The 14,534-nt window shown below is 37.8% G+C and overlaps 1 non-coding gene and 1 pseudogene across 1 annotated transcript; one reads left to right on the top strand and one right to left on the bottom strand.

Moving 5' to 3' along the window:
* Positions 1–2,476: 2,476 nt before the first annotated feature.
* LOC130042388 (U6 spliceosomal RNA) lies at positions 2,477–2,581 on the top strand. Its single transcript, XR_008795225.1, has one exon. It is a non-coding gene; the product is annotated as a U6 spliceosomal RNA (small nuclear RNA).
* Positions 2,582–11,251: 8,670 nt separating this feature from the next.
* On the bottom strand, positions 11,252–11,339 carry LOC130042389 (uncharacterized; annotated as a pseudogene).
* Positions 11,340–14,534: the final 3,195 nt, after the last annotated feature.

The raw sequence follows: 14,534 nt of genomic DNA, 5'->3' as shown, positions 1-14,534 counted from the left end.
TATTTAAACCCGAGTTCGCCGTCTTCAACCTGCAGACAAGTAGCTAATAAAACTCTCTTGATCAGTTGCTGTGTTTCCTGTTTGATTGGCCCTTGAGCTGCATAACAGAAGCTTCTGGGATGTATCAGTGGCAAAATACTCTAATCTAGTGATTCTAATCTAAAATTAGAATTTAAATTCTAATCTAGTGATCCAGAAAGATAGTCCAGGGGTTAAGGCATTTGCCCTATATATGGACAATCCGGATTCTCTCCATTCTAGCACTGCATATAGTTCCTCTAGGACTCATAGACTCATAGTCCCTCTTGGAGAGCCCTGCAAGCTATCAAGAATATCCCGCCCATAAGGTAGAGCCTGGCAAGCTCCCCGTGGCATATTCGATATGACAAAAACAGTAACAAGAAGTCTCACAACGGAGACGTTACTGGTGCCTGCTCAAGTAAATCGATGAACAACAGGAGACAGTGCTACAGGATGCCTAGAAACAACGTCTGAGGACCCCAGGGTGTGGCCATGAAACTACTAAATTTATATACATACACACACATATATAATACATATATGTGTATGCATACATAAATTCTAATAATTTCCTTAGTTTATTAAATATATGTACATCAGCATTTATGATATAAGTATATTAATTCATGAATTTGTAGTTATTTTATTGACACAGTCTATCAGTTTCTTTACTCTCTTTTCTTTGTGTTGATTGCTAGCTTTAATCTCCCACTACATTCTTGGTAAGTCTTTTAAATCTTTCAAGGGTTTACTTCAAGTCACCGATTTACATTTCTGAGAACTTCAACAAAAATAATCATTGCCACTAGTGTATTCTGCATTTGCAAGATTTTTCTCTTTTTAGTCTCTTCACTTTGTATTTTGTCTTTTCCTCAACTTTGATTTCCTACTGTGGATCCCAATATTTTAGAGTCTATATTTTTGTTTGATACATTTATTAACACCAAGACTCACAATATTTCCATATTATTTTAGGAAATTATTTTTTAGGGAAAACAGTCTGGGCTTTTCATTTTCTTGTTTCTTTTGGAACAGAAGCTCTTGTTTTTAAAATATCTTCAGCTTTGACTAGGAGAGATAATTATCTAGGTAGTTGTTTTGCCAACAGGTAGGGTGATTAGATTCTTTTGTTCCCTTTATTTGGGGAAGGCAACTGAAAAATACTGCCTCCAGCCCTCCAAAATGACCTTCTTCAATTTGAAATGCATCCCTTAATTTAGTCTTGGCCTCTATGATTTTTCAAGTATTAAGAGTCTGCTGGGGAAGGTGGTCCAGATAAAATCGCTGGAGTGTTAATGTTCAAACCTGCTAGGACCTACTGCTCACAATCATTTCCCAAAACTGTGTTACTTTCAGAGCAAATGAACCCTATCCAGCTCACAAGTGTTGGGACAAAACCACCGAGAATCAGAATCATAGAACACTAAAACTGGAAAGAAACAGTGGTATTCCAACCAAGCTAGGAATTTTCTATTAAGAAGCTCGCAGCCCAAAGGCATAAAAATGAGAAGTTTGGGGATCTCAAATACCAGAGACAATTTTCTGGCATATCTCTGCTACAAGGTATGAGAATTGGGAGAATATGTCAGGAAAATACAAATTGCCTACAAATTTTGGAATCACAGCACATAATCAGATAAGAGGCATTCTCTCTCTCTCTCTCTCTCTCTCTCTCTCTCTCTCTCTCTCTCTCTCTCTCTCTCCTTTAAGACAACCTCAACTCAGCATAAGAACAACCCTTTTTTCACTCAGACAGAAGCAAGTGTCCTTGTCCCTCCACCTGCCCCTGAAAACTCCTGGCGGCCATCAACTTTCAGAACCAAATGAGAAGTGCAGGTACGCGGGTTCAGTGAGGACAAACTCCAGGCCTCAAGGGGTAGGGGATGAGCAGGTCCTTCCAATCTCCCCACCCCATGGAACCCTGGAGGTCATATCAATGAACTGCCTCTGGCTGCTATTTAAACTCCATGCCGACCATGATCCAGAGACACACACAAAAGAATCTCGGAATGGAGCAGCTCCCGCAGAGATTTCTCCAGACCCTAATTATTTAAAATTTTAGAATTCCAGGAGCATGCGGTCACTCTCATGGCCGTGTGCCATCTCATGCTATTCATAACAAGCAATACAAAATATATTATCTAGCATCTGCCTTTTGGTCTGGTTTGAGTGGTGGCGGGAAAAATTAAAAATAATGGTGGTAGTGAAAATAAATAAATAAAAATAAATAAATAAATAAATAATGGTGGTGGCAAGGTGCAGTGGTGATGGGAGTGGGGATGAAATATTGAAAATAATCCATTATTGTGAACAAGTTGATGCAAATAAATTTTAAAAATAAGAAAGAAAGAACAACCCCTTTTTTCTTGGTCCCTATAAAGACTCTCCCAATCAATGTTTGCCTTTGGGCCACAGTAGCCCCACAAATATTAGAGAGCCTTGAAAAGTGGAGACAGTGCTCACTTCGGCAGCACATATACTAAAATTGGAAGGATACAGAGAAGATTAGCATGGCCCCGGCGCAAGGATGACACAAATTTGTGAAGTGTTCCATATTTTTGAGGCAAAAAAGTATAGTCGAAGTGATATCTGCACTTGTTTGTTCATTGCAGCACTCTTTACAATAGCCAGGATCTGGAAAAAACCCTGAGTGCCCGAGAACAGATGACTGGTTAAAGAAACTTTGGTACATTTACACAATGGAGTACTATGTAGCTGTTAGAAAAGACGAAGTCATGAAATTTACACACAAGTGGTACTACATGGAAAGTATCATGTTAAGCGAAATGAGTCAGAAAGAGCGGGATAGACACAGAAAGATTGCATTCATCTGGGGAACATAAAGTAACAAAATGGGAGACTAACACCCAAGAGTGGCCGAGGTTAGTACCAGGAATTTTGCTCCATGGCTTGGAGGCCAGCCACACATGCTAGGGGAAAAGGAAGCTCAAATAGAGAAGGGAGCACCAAATAAAGGGTGTTGGGAGGATCCTCCAGGATGGGAGAAGCATGCTGAAACTAGACTATAGACCAAACATGATTGCCACTCAATGCCTCTTTTGCTAACCACAACACCCAAAAGGAGAGAGAGAACAAAAGGGAATGCCTTGCCACAGAGGCAAGGTGGTGTCTCACTAATAAAAAAAAAAAAAAAAAAAAAAAAAAAACAGAAAAGTGGAGACAGCAAGGATCTGTGATTAATTAGTAAGATGAAGTTGACAAAACATGAACAAAACAGGACAACTCTTTGATCTAATCCATATAGCAAAGTTATGAGTGTGAGTTTTCTACAATGGGTTTACTAGTAGATAGCCAATGGAATTTCTTCTTTTGTGATCTAGTATGATTATGGAAATCTTTTGCTAATGAAAATTCAAAACTCGATTTCTCAGTTATCTCTATAAAGAAATATTTCCCCTTTTTAGTTTAGAAATATTTCTAAAGGTATCAAAATTCAAGAAATTATTGTTGCTACTTTAATATTCATATAATAATCATGTCTTAAGAATAAATGCAAAATGTTAATTGACTGCTGAGGAAACCACACTATTAATTTGATCGTGGAAACATTACTTCCACCTGGTGGCAAGTTATCTGAATTACAGAATCAGGTCTGAAAATGCAAACTTTTTTTTTTTTAAATTCAACTGGTCTGAAGTCTAGACACTTCTCTATTTATCATGCAAATTTTAAATTTTGAGGTAAGGATGTAGGCATTATTACAAAACAAAGCACTGTCTGCACTGTCCTCCCGTTGTTCATCAATTTGCTCGAGCGGGCCCAGTAACGTCTCCATTGGAGACTTTGTTGTTACTGTGCTTGGCATATCGAATACGTCACGGGGAGCTTGCCAGGCTTTGTCGTGTGGGCAAGATACTCTCGGTAGCTTGCAGGGCTCCTGAGAGGGGCGGAGGAATCATGGAGGAATCGAACCCAGCTCAGCCGGGCCAGCCGTGTGCAAGGCAAACGCCCTACCGCTGTGCAGTACTTACAAATGGTTCATAATGAGAAAAACTATCCAGTGTTTTAAAATAAGTAATGAAAGCATACCTTGGTCTATGTTTCAGTAATTACAAACTAAGTTAAAATTAAATATATGTTATAAGTTAAAGTAAGGTGTGTGTTGCTGTTAAATAAACAACTGATGTCTTGTTCTTAGGAATATATGGCAAGAGACGTAAAATGAATATCAAATATTTTTGGAGTTAGAAATCTCTTGGTTTGTTTTTTTCTCAAACAAGTCAACAGTGGAAAACCTTGATAATAAAACCTCACTTTACAAATTCCCCATTCTTTTATTTACTTTTACTCATTCGTAGCTCCCCACTCATATCCTCAGAAATAACCCGCCACATCCTCCAGCAAGCCTCGATGAAGCCTAATCACCCAGGATTTCATGTTCAAAACCACTTTCAGTTTATCTAAGGGCCCCTTGCTACAACATTCAAACAGAACTTTTCACACTAAATCACCAAGATCAGATACCTTACTAAGCTTTCAGTAATATTTCCAAAGTTTTGGTCATTATTTCAGATAGACTTGAAAAATTGCAACAAGTAAAGCTAAGAAGGCGTCAGTGGTCTCAGTTTCAACAGTTTGGCAATGCCAATTGAACATCAAGCCTTGATCTCTTCCCAGTCCCAAGAATTCCTCTGCCGCCACCCCTCCCCCAGCACTCAAGTTCCATCCCAAGGCACTCAGGATGGGAACAAATACATCCATGACTCATTTTCTTAGGTCTGGGCATCAGTGATTTCTGATACAGAGCTAGCAGAATTATTCACATCCAGCACATTATTGATAGAAATGATGAAATTTATTGCCGCCTCTTTGTGTTCTGGTATCAGGTCGTGATTATGGTGTGTATAGGCTTGCCTGCAATGAATACTTTTAATTATATTATTTTAAAACTTTTTGTAGAACAAAGCCTCCTTATGAGAGATTATATAGATAAGTGTATTTATAGGGTGGAGACTGGGGCAAGTCTTGAATTTTGATGTTCAAATCTAGCTCTGCAATCTTCGAGTTTAATGAGCTCAGACAACTGGTCAACCACTCTCACCTGAGATTTCTCAATATTGACTGAGGTCATAACCAGACCTACTCTAATTTAAGGATCCTTTGAGTAAAAGACCTACTTTAATTTAAGGATCCTTTGATTTAATGAAAAGTTTGTGTGATTCTGAATAAAATTCGAAAAACTAACATCTTTATGAAGATTGTCTAGATATATATTTAAGATATATATTTCTATTTGCGAAGTAATTTCCTTTGTTTCCTTAATTTTAATTTTATATTTTTATGTTAAAAATATTGAGGATTAAATCTTCCTATTTATTTAAAATGCCTCATAAAGTAGGTTTATTGAAAATAAGAATCAATTTACTTAGTTTGCATTGTCAGAATCAAAAATCTGGTTGTTCAGTAAAATACTTTTTATAAATTTTGATAGGAATTTGAATTATCATCAGAAAACTATCATGAGCAGCAAAAAAGCAATTTTGTAATGTTTCCATTAAATTGCCCAGAACAGTGACACTCTTAAGGAAATTAAGTCTTTTATTAGTGAATATTTTATATAAATTATGTTTATGTATAATTATATATGCTATGTCTTTGTGTATATCTATTTATATGTGTATGTATCTATATAGAGAGTATATATAGATACATATAGGGAGACAGAGACAGAAAGAGACAGAGACAAACAATTTAATGGAAAATTCGTAACCAAAAAAAGTTTTAAGAGAAGAGTATTATTTTTAAGTACAGGTTTTATACTTTTGTATAAAATTCTGTGAAGAAAGAAAAAACCCTATATGGTGAATATTCTTCATCTGATTCTCGAACACCCAGAATGAAGTTATATAAATCTTCCCTTGCTGTACTGTATACAGACTGACAGGGACAGAATGAAAACCAAAGCAAATATGAGGTAAAAATGATTTTTTATTACTTTAGGTATTTCTAGATGTCAGATAAAAATGAGAACATTGCTAAAAATTTTGCAGAATGACAGCTTTGCCTTATGGATAAAGTTCTATAGTTTGATGTATGAGGCAGAAAATGTAAGAAATATTATGAAGTACCACCTGCCATAATGATGGAAAGCTGTTGGAGACTGCAAACACTGGAGAAATGGAACAGAAGGAAGTTAAACCAGGAGGAATGCAATACCTTGAATCTTGCCGACCCCAGAAGCATGAACTTGGGCCTTCAAAAAATTCAAAGCACTAACTAATTTTTTATGGATTTCCAAATGTTCCTCTTTGGCGTCTCACCTTGGGACTAAATTCTGAAATGCATACCTTTGCAAATTTATTAAACTGAAGATAAATATGGAAGGTGTTTTAAGGTATGATTGATTTGCTGTGTTCTCCACAGCAATAGTTGATAGAAATAGAATGACTAATTCCATATTGGGCCACAGGTGTGGGACCCGGGGCTGAGATCTCCAATCCTGCTCTCTTTGAGACTGGGTCTCCTCCACCCAGATCCCCCATCTTCCAGTAGCTAGACAGTTACACCCACCAACTGCCATGTAACCCCATCAACAGCCAGGATCCAGAGACCATAAAACCAAGCTCCCGGGAGCATTTGCGGCCATGCAACCTCTTATTGTCTATTTCTCGCTCTAGAGAACCTGGCAGGCTAGTGAGAGTATCATGCCGCATATATACCTCTGGGAACACCTACAAAGGTGATTAGATGCTGCCCCAAAAGCCTCCATCCCTCTTGGAGAGCCCAGCAAGCTACTGAGAGTACCCCACCTGCAAGGCAGAGCCTGGCAAGCTCCCCATGGCATAGTCAATATGCCAAAAACAGTAACAATGATGGTCCTCATTCCCCTGACCCTGAAACAGCCTGCAATATGCCATCAGGCTACACTAGCACGTGAGAGGGATGAATGGAGACATTACTGGCACCCGCTGGAGCAAATCAATGAACAACGGGATGATAGTAATAGTGATAGAGATTGTGCATATACCAACACCTACAAAAAAATAGGTACCTAGTTGAGGAATTATAGATTAATTAGCTTTAGTGCTGTAACCATTTCTTCTCACACATGCATGCAGACAAAACCCAAACTGAGTACAAATATAATTAGAAAACAAACAAATATAATTAGGAAGATCTGAATAAAATCCATTTATAGCACCAATATCAATATTCTCATGATAGTATAGTCCTACAAAATGTTTCCTCTACCACCTATCAAGTGCCTAAAATCCACACACCTGCATCACCACTAGTACACCTCATTATTCCTCCTTCCTACTCCCCTGGAAGTCTCAGTTGTGTACTCTCGCACCCAGGGTGTGCTGTTCATGCTCTACTTTTGTTTCCCTATACAACACAGATGAGTAAAATCATCCAGCATGTGACTTCACTCTGAATGAATTTTTCAGTGATTCCATAGTATTCTGATATATATATATATATATATATATATATATATATATATATATCACTGTCACTGTCACTGTCCTCCTGTTGTTCATTGATTTGCTTGAGCGGGCCCAGTAACATGTCCATTGTGAGACTTGTTATTACTGTATTTGGCATATGGAATACGTCACAGGTAGCTTGCCAGGCTCTGCCGTGCGGGCGAGATACTCTCTATGGCTTGCCGGGCTCTCCAAGAGGGGCAGAGGAATCGAACTCGGGTCAGCCATGTTGGCTGCATGCAAGGCAAACGCCCTACCCACTGTGCTATCGCTCCAGCCTATATATATGCATATATATATATATATATATATCAATCACTGGAGGGAGTGGTTATTGTTGATGTGAGTGTGTATGTATGTGTGTGGGAGGGATGGAGACCACACCCACAGTGCTCAGGACTTACCCCTGGCTTTTCACTCAGGGATCACTCCTGGTGGTCTTCAGGGGACCAATGGGGTGCAGGGGATCAAATCCAGTTAGGCTTTATGTACCTACATGCAAGTACCCTGCCTACTGTAATTTATGGCCCCTGTACCATAACTTACATATCCAGTCATCTGTTGTGGGACATTTGGGTTGTTTTCTGGCTATTGCATCAAGAGCTGTAATGAACAGAGGTGTGTACATATCTTTTGCATTAATGAGATTCTATTTATTTAGGGTGAACATACCTAGACGCGTCTAGGTCAAGCGGAGGCTTCCTTCACACTTTTAGAAGAAATCTCCGTATCGTTTCCCACAGAGGCTGGATGAATTGACATCTCCACCAGCAGTGACTGAGGACTCCTATTTCACCACATCCCACCGACATTTGTTGTTTTCAGTCATTTTAAAATAAAAATCTGCTCCCACTGGTGTGGGTGATACTTCCTTATTACTGTCATTGTCATTTAGTGTTTCCCCGTCTCTCTTGTGTTTTCATTTGTCATTTTGTGCCCTTTTATCTCGTTTTTTTATATTAGTCTCTCTTAAATTCTCTTTGGTCTGAAATATGCATAGTTACTCCTTCTTTATTTCAGTTTCTGCTCTCAGAGAATAATTCCTATGCCTTCGCTTGCAGATGCATGTGGCCATGTATTGAATGTAGTCTCTTGTGGATGACCAATAGCTGAGTCTCCCCCCGCCCTCCCTCCTGGCACTCTGTTCACCATCATGTGTGGTCCAAAAAAATTTTTTAAAAAAAGTGTACACCATCATGTGTGGTCCAAAAAATAAAAAAAAAAGTGAATTTGTACCTGAGTGTAATGAAACTATTATTTGGACAGATGAGGTAAATACTATTTTTAATGTTGACTTATTTTATCTGTATAAATATCCCCCAAGTCATTTACATTTCATAGCATCAAAAAAAAAAAACTACAATGAGTAAATATACTTTTGGATTTTAGAAACTATAAATAACCGTGTTACTTTGCCAGTCATTGACAACGATATTTAAATATAATTATACTTCTTTAAAAAAATGTTTAAAGAACTCAATACAAAGATCCATAAACGTCTGCTGAAAACTTTGTGTTGATGTGAATTATTAATAAATAGATCATAAGATTTAAGATATAACCCATTATTTTCTCCTGGAGAATAGAAAGCAGAGGATTCTATGGATATGATGAATTGCTTCTCAGTATTTAAAGTGTTGTAGAAAATATCACATATACATAGTTCCCTTGTGCTACTGCTCTGGCGTATTTTATTTGATGAAGTTAGTTTTTTAGCCTCCCTCATCTTGTATGACATTTTATAGTGTAAATAGTTCTTGTGTTTAGAATATGTGCATCCTTTGTCCAATATTAATATTAATCATTGCAATGACATTTTGAAACAGCCACATATTTTAAGTTAGTATTAATTATTCCCACCTTCTCCTTTCGCAATGGCTGCAGTACTGGTTAGCATATCTTTATGCACACGTATGCAAAATGAACTGTTTATTTTGCATATTTATGCAATAATCACCTAAGTACAGATTTAGAGTGAAATTGTGCATGACTTATTTTAATTATCACAGTATTTACAAACTGAACCAGGTAGAGAAGCCTAATCAATGTCTGTAATACATCTTAGAGGGGTATTGACATTATTTTCCCAGATATGATAAACTGTAACTATTGGAACACTCCTAAGTATTTATCAAAGTCCTGCTTTAAAGGAACTGCATATACATAGCAGAGAAGGGGCAGGAGACGAGGGAACTGTGCCTTCTTCAGATCCTTTGCCAAGGTGGTTTTGTCTATAAGTCTACAGAAAGAGATGTGAAATATTGATCGTTTTGTCCCACGCCCCGCTTTTGCTATACACTGGAGGCATTGAGCTCCCCCACTGGGTCGGCATTCTAATGCTCAGCGTCTTAGCTCCTGGGCTTTGACTTAGTGTCCTTGCCTGTGCTGAAAATATTCTAGCCCAGGCCGGACAAATGCAGTTCCTCTTTTTTTATGTGTTTTTTTTTTTTTTAATTTTTATTAGTGAAACACCATGAGGTACAATTGTAGACTTACAAATTTTTGTGCTTGGATGCACTTCCTTTTTAACAAGCTTTCCTTTGCATTGGTCCAAATTGACCTCCCGGTCTAGATCACACTCCCCCACAGTCAACATTTTCTTCCTTTTCTCTTGTGCTTACTTTCTCCATGGCAACACTAAAATACCTTGTAAATGTACTTTATAAATAACTATGTTTATTGTCATTTTTCTCCAGTACAATAGTACCTTCATGGGCATTTTATGTCACTTGATTTAGCTTTACATTCTCGCTGTTTTATGCGCCATGTATATAATAATCCCTGACACAGTAGAGAGTCAATATATCTATGTGAAATGATTAAATTTTCTATTAACGAAGTAATCAACTATAATAAATTGGCCAGGATGGGTATGAAATCAGGTAAGTTCGTAATTCAGGAGGACTTATATCGTACTTTGTTTGTTTACAATTTGCTTTATAAAAAATATTTTAAGAATAGGAAAATTCAACAATCCCAGCATTTGAGCAAGTCTCTGCTAGCTTTTATATTGATCATATATATATTATGTTTAAATGGCTCTTGTAATAATATACACCTACTTATTTTAAAACTGTGAGCAATCAAGAGATTTATGTTTTCATTTGACTGTGGTCTGAGTTCTTCATTTCTATACATATGGATAAAAGAAAATTTTAAATATGTTTGATTTTAAAGTGAGATATAAGCTCAGATTTTGAAAAGAAAAAGTACATGTATTTCAAAAATCTCTGTAACAATGTATACTTTGAATTTTCCATATACATTTTGTAAACATTTTGTAAACTTTCAGAAATATCCACCTGAGAATTGCCTTCTTAGATAATTATGTGTTTTACCCAGAAATAGTTTTTAAAATATTTAGTGTTTATATTCAAAAATGCATGTGGAGAAAAAGATGTGAATTTAAGCCACTCAACTGTTACTAATTTATTATGCTAGTCACAGGAAACTAATAAAAGTCAAAAGTTCATTTATTGAGATCTTGCCAAATATCATGTTTCCCAAAGTAATTCACTGGATTCACAGCAACAAAAAACATTATCACTGACTCTTAGATACCATTTATAAGTTTCTCCTTTATTTTTTTTGGCTTTTTGGGACACACCTGGCAATGCACAGGGGTTACTCCTGGCTCTGCACTCAGGAATTACCTCTGGCAGGGCTCAGGGGACCATATGGGATGCAGGGAATCGAACCTGGGTTGGCCACATGCAAGGCAAATGCCCTACCTGCTGTGCTATTGCTCCAGCCCACTATCTATAAGCTTCTTATCAGAGAAAAATGAAAAAAAATCTTGCCTGCATAGGGGCCATGTTAATCTTCTCTGTATCATTCCAATTTTAGTATATGTGCTGGATAAAACATGATAACCTCTCAGTATCTGTACTGCAAACCACAATGCCCAAAAATAGAGAGAGTATGGGGAATATTGTCTGCCATGAAGGCAGTGGGAGGGTGGGAAAGGGGGGTTATACTGGGGATATTGGTGGTGGGGAATGTGCACTGGTAGAGGGATGGGCGTTTGATGATTGTGTGATTGTAAGTCAAACATGAAAGCTTGTAACTAAATCTCACAGTGATTAAATAAAATTAAATTAAAATATAAAAAATCTTGCCTGCTAAGTGTCCTGCATGTGTTATAATTCATCCTGCCAAAGGGTTTTCTACCTGGTAAGACATACCATAGAGAAATGGAGACAGTTCATACATGTTTCTTCAAAAATATTCAGGTCTAGCGTCCAAGGACATGCAAATATTACCTTTTCTAGCAAAGGAATTCTTTGGTTATTATTAAGACATTTCAGATGCTGAGATTATCATGGGTCAAACATGTAGACCTAAATGTAATTAAAAGCTTCCTCCTATACATGATGATTTTCATTATTGCAAGCCATATGAAAGATGCTGAAATGTTGGCCTGCTATGTGTTAATGTTGGCTTCCAAATACTTGCAATGCACTGAAAAATAAAAGTTTCCTTTTTTGATTTAGAAATGCATTAAGCATGAGAATGGGGCTTGGGGAGGGGGGAATCACAGTAAAAAAAAAATGCATGTACTGCTTCTCTAAAAGGTTTGATGGACTTCCTTGAAGTAACCATAACAGGTCATGCAAAGAACAACAGCATTCGAAGTGACCAGCAGTGTGATAAAAATGCATCCTCTGGAGAAAAGAATAATTGTTTTATATGGAATTCACACTGTCTCAGATTTGTTTTAAATAGCCAGGAAAAGAAAGGCAGGTTTAAAAGGACTTTCTAAATTTCTTTGCTGAAACTGTATTTGCACGGATTCAGAATTCAATTTCACAAGATCGTCTAACTCTGAGCATTAAAATCATTTTGTCTGAGAAAAAAAAAGAGGTTTGACTTTTAATAGTATTCGATGTACATGAGAATATTTTTAATGATGGCTATATCTGCTTATTTGTATTTATAAGTAGAAACAATATGATTTGCAAACAACCAATAGTCTACTAAAACAAGTCTCCGTTGCAATCACTTTCAGACAGCCTTTCAGGCGGGCTTCTTCGTGTATTCGTGGTTTCTCGGGTCTGTCTCGCTCCTTTCTTTCGGTGGATGCAAAATTGTCACATTTGGAATTCTGAACACTAATTCTTAAACCCAAAACCATTTTGCTAAGTAAGTAAAATCTAAGTGTTCCATATTCAAGTGTGTGTGTTGATTATCTTGATGCTATCACATCAGATTAGGATCAGAGTGTGGGCGGGACGGGAGCAGAACTACAAGTCAAAGTCAATTTCACATTTGACTTTCTTCCATTTACCACCACGATCAGTTTCTTAAGAAAGGAAATGCAAAGCCCTTGCCTGCTCAAGGTCCTTCATACCTGCACACAATCAAGTTGAAGGGTGAGTCTCTGCCGAAAGTAGTAGGTGATTAAAGAAAGATGCAGGCAATTTGGACAAATGCCTGAAGAGGAAACAAAAGGTAAAATAATCCTATAACATCAACAGGCTGAAAGAAAGCTCTGGAAAGGGACAGACTCTAGGTGGCTGCAGGGATCGGACCACTTAGGGTGCAATCTCTTCCCAAGACTGTCAGCAGGACTTGAAACTTTCTTATTCAAAAGCTCCAATGATTTCCTTTTTAGATCAAGGTTCACAGAAAAATGAAAGTCAAGCTACAGGGGCTGGAGCAATAGCAAAGCAGGTAGGGTGTTTGCCTTGCATGTGACCAACCCGGCTTCAATTTCCAGCATCCCATATGGTCCCCCAAGCACAGTCAGGAGTAATTTCTGAGTGCAGAGCCAGGAGTAACCCCTGTGCATCACCGGGTGTGACCCCAAAAGCAAAATAATAATAATAATAATAGTAAAGTCAAGCTACAGAGATTGACACACACATTCTGTTCCTTCCATGTACAGGATCTCCCCATGGGTCCATTTGGTTCTATTCCTTGCAATGGATAACTCTCCCCTGACACGTCACCCTGACCTTCGTCCACTCCGTGGATCTGAACAATGAAACTTTCATTGTCATTTTTACACAGAGCATTTTCACCACGCCCCCAAATGTTCAGAACTCTGCCTATTCATAACTTTCTTCCACTTTCAATTTCTGCAACCAATGATCACTACAAATTTCTTGTCTCTATGGTTTGAGTTTTCTGGTGTCTCAATCAAGTGGTGATCGTACAGTTTCAGTCCAATTTCAATAAACAGAAAACCTTCAAGATTCTACAGTGTTGTTACAAATAGGAAGACTATGTGTGTGTTTTAAGCTGGATAATATTCTCTGTGGATAATATATATATATATTTGTATATATGTGCATAGTCATATGTATAATGTGTAATATACATCCTTTTTACCATCCATATATTGGTGGACATTTCGGATGTTTCTAGAACTTGGTTTCCTTTGATGATGTGAATTATGCACCCACAATAATGGCACGTATCTATCGATTCAAACACCTTGATGCTCCTGCCTCCCCAAGGTATTTGATACTGCATTAAATTAACCACTCATGAATGTTTTGGTGATTTTGAAAATTCCTACTTAACACACAGAATAGTCTACAAAACACAGCATAGCTCATAGAACAGAATGATCGACATCCCATTTCTAGGGGCTTCACAGAGGACAGAGTCTCCCTCCCCAATATTGCTCCCATGATACTATGACGTAGGAATGAGGCCAGTGAATGCTATCTGTTCATAGATCCCCCCTTTATGCCCAGCTCAAGTCTTAGTCTCATCACAGTCTTCCTAACACAATTCTATTGCTCTGTGACATTCGGTTAGTGACTTTAGTGATCAGTATTAGTGCTCAGCAATCTCAGTAGTTTTTCATCATACCTAGACATTTAATCAAGGGAAATGGGCTGGAGTAAGAAATCCTGATTATGCTGCCACTCAAAATTATTATTACTTTTATAACCTTGGGCTGGAGAAATAGCACAGTGTTAGGGCGTTTGCCTTGTGCTCAGCCAGCCTGGCCGAGCCAGATTGGATTCCTCCGCCCCTCTCGGAGAGCCAGGCAAGCTACCGAGAGTATATTGCCCGCTCAGCAAAGCCTGGCAAGCTACTCGTGACGTA

The sequence above is a fragment of the Sorex fumeus genome, unplaced genomic scaffold (genome assembly GCF_029834395.1).
Source record: "Sorex fumeus unplaced genomic scaffold, SorFum_2.1 ptg000099l, whole genome shotgun sequence".
NCBI classification, from domain to species: Eukaryota; Metazoa; Chordata; class Mammalia; order Eulipotyphla; family Soricidae; genus Sorex; species Sorex fumeus.
The sequence above is the reverse complement of the archived record's forward strand: the minus strand, read 5'-3'. Positions and strand labels throughout refer to the sequence as shown.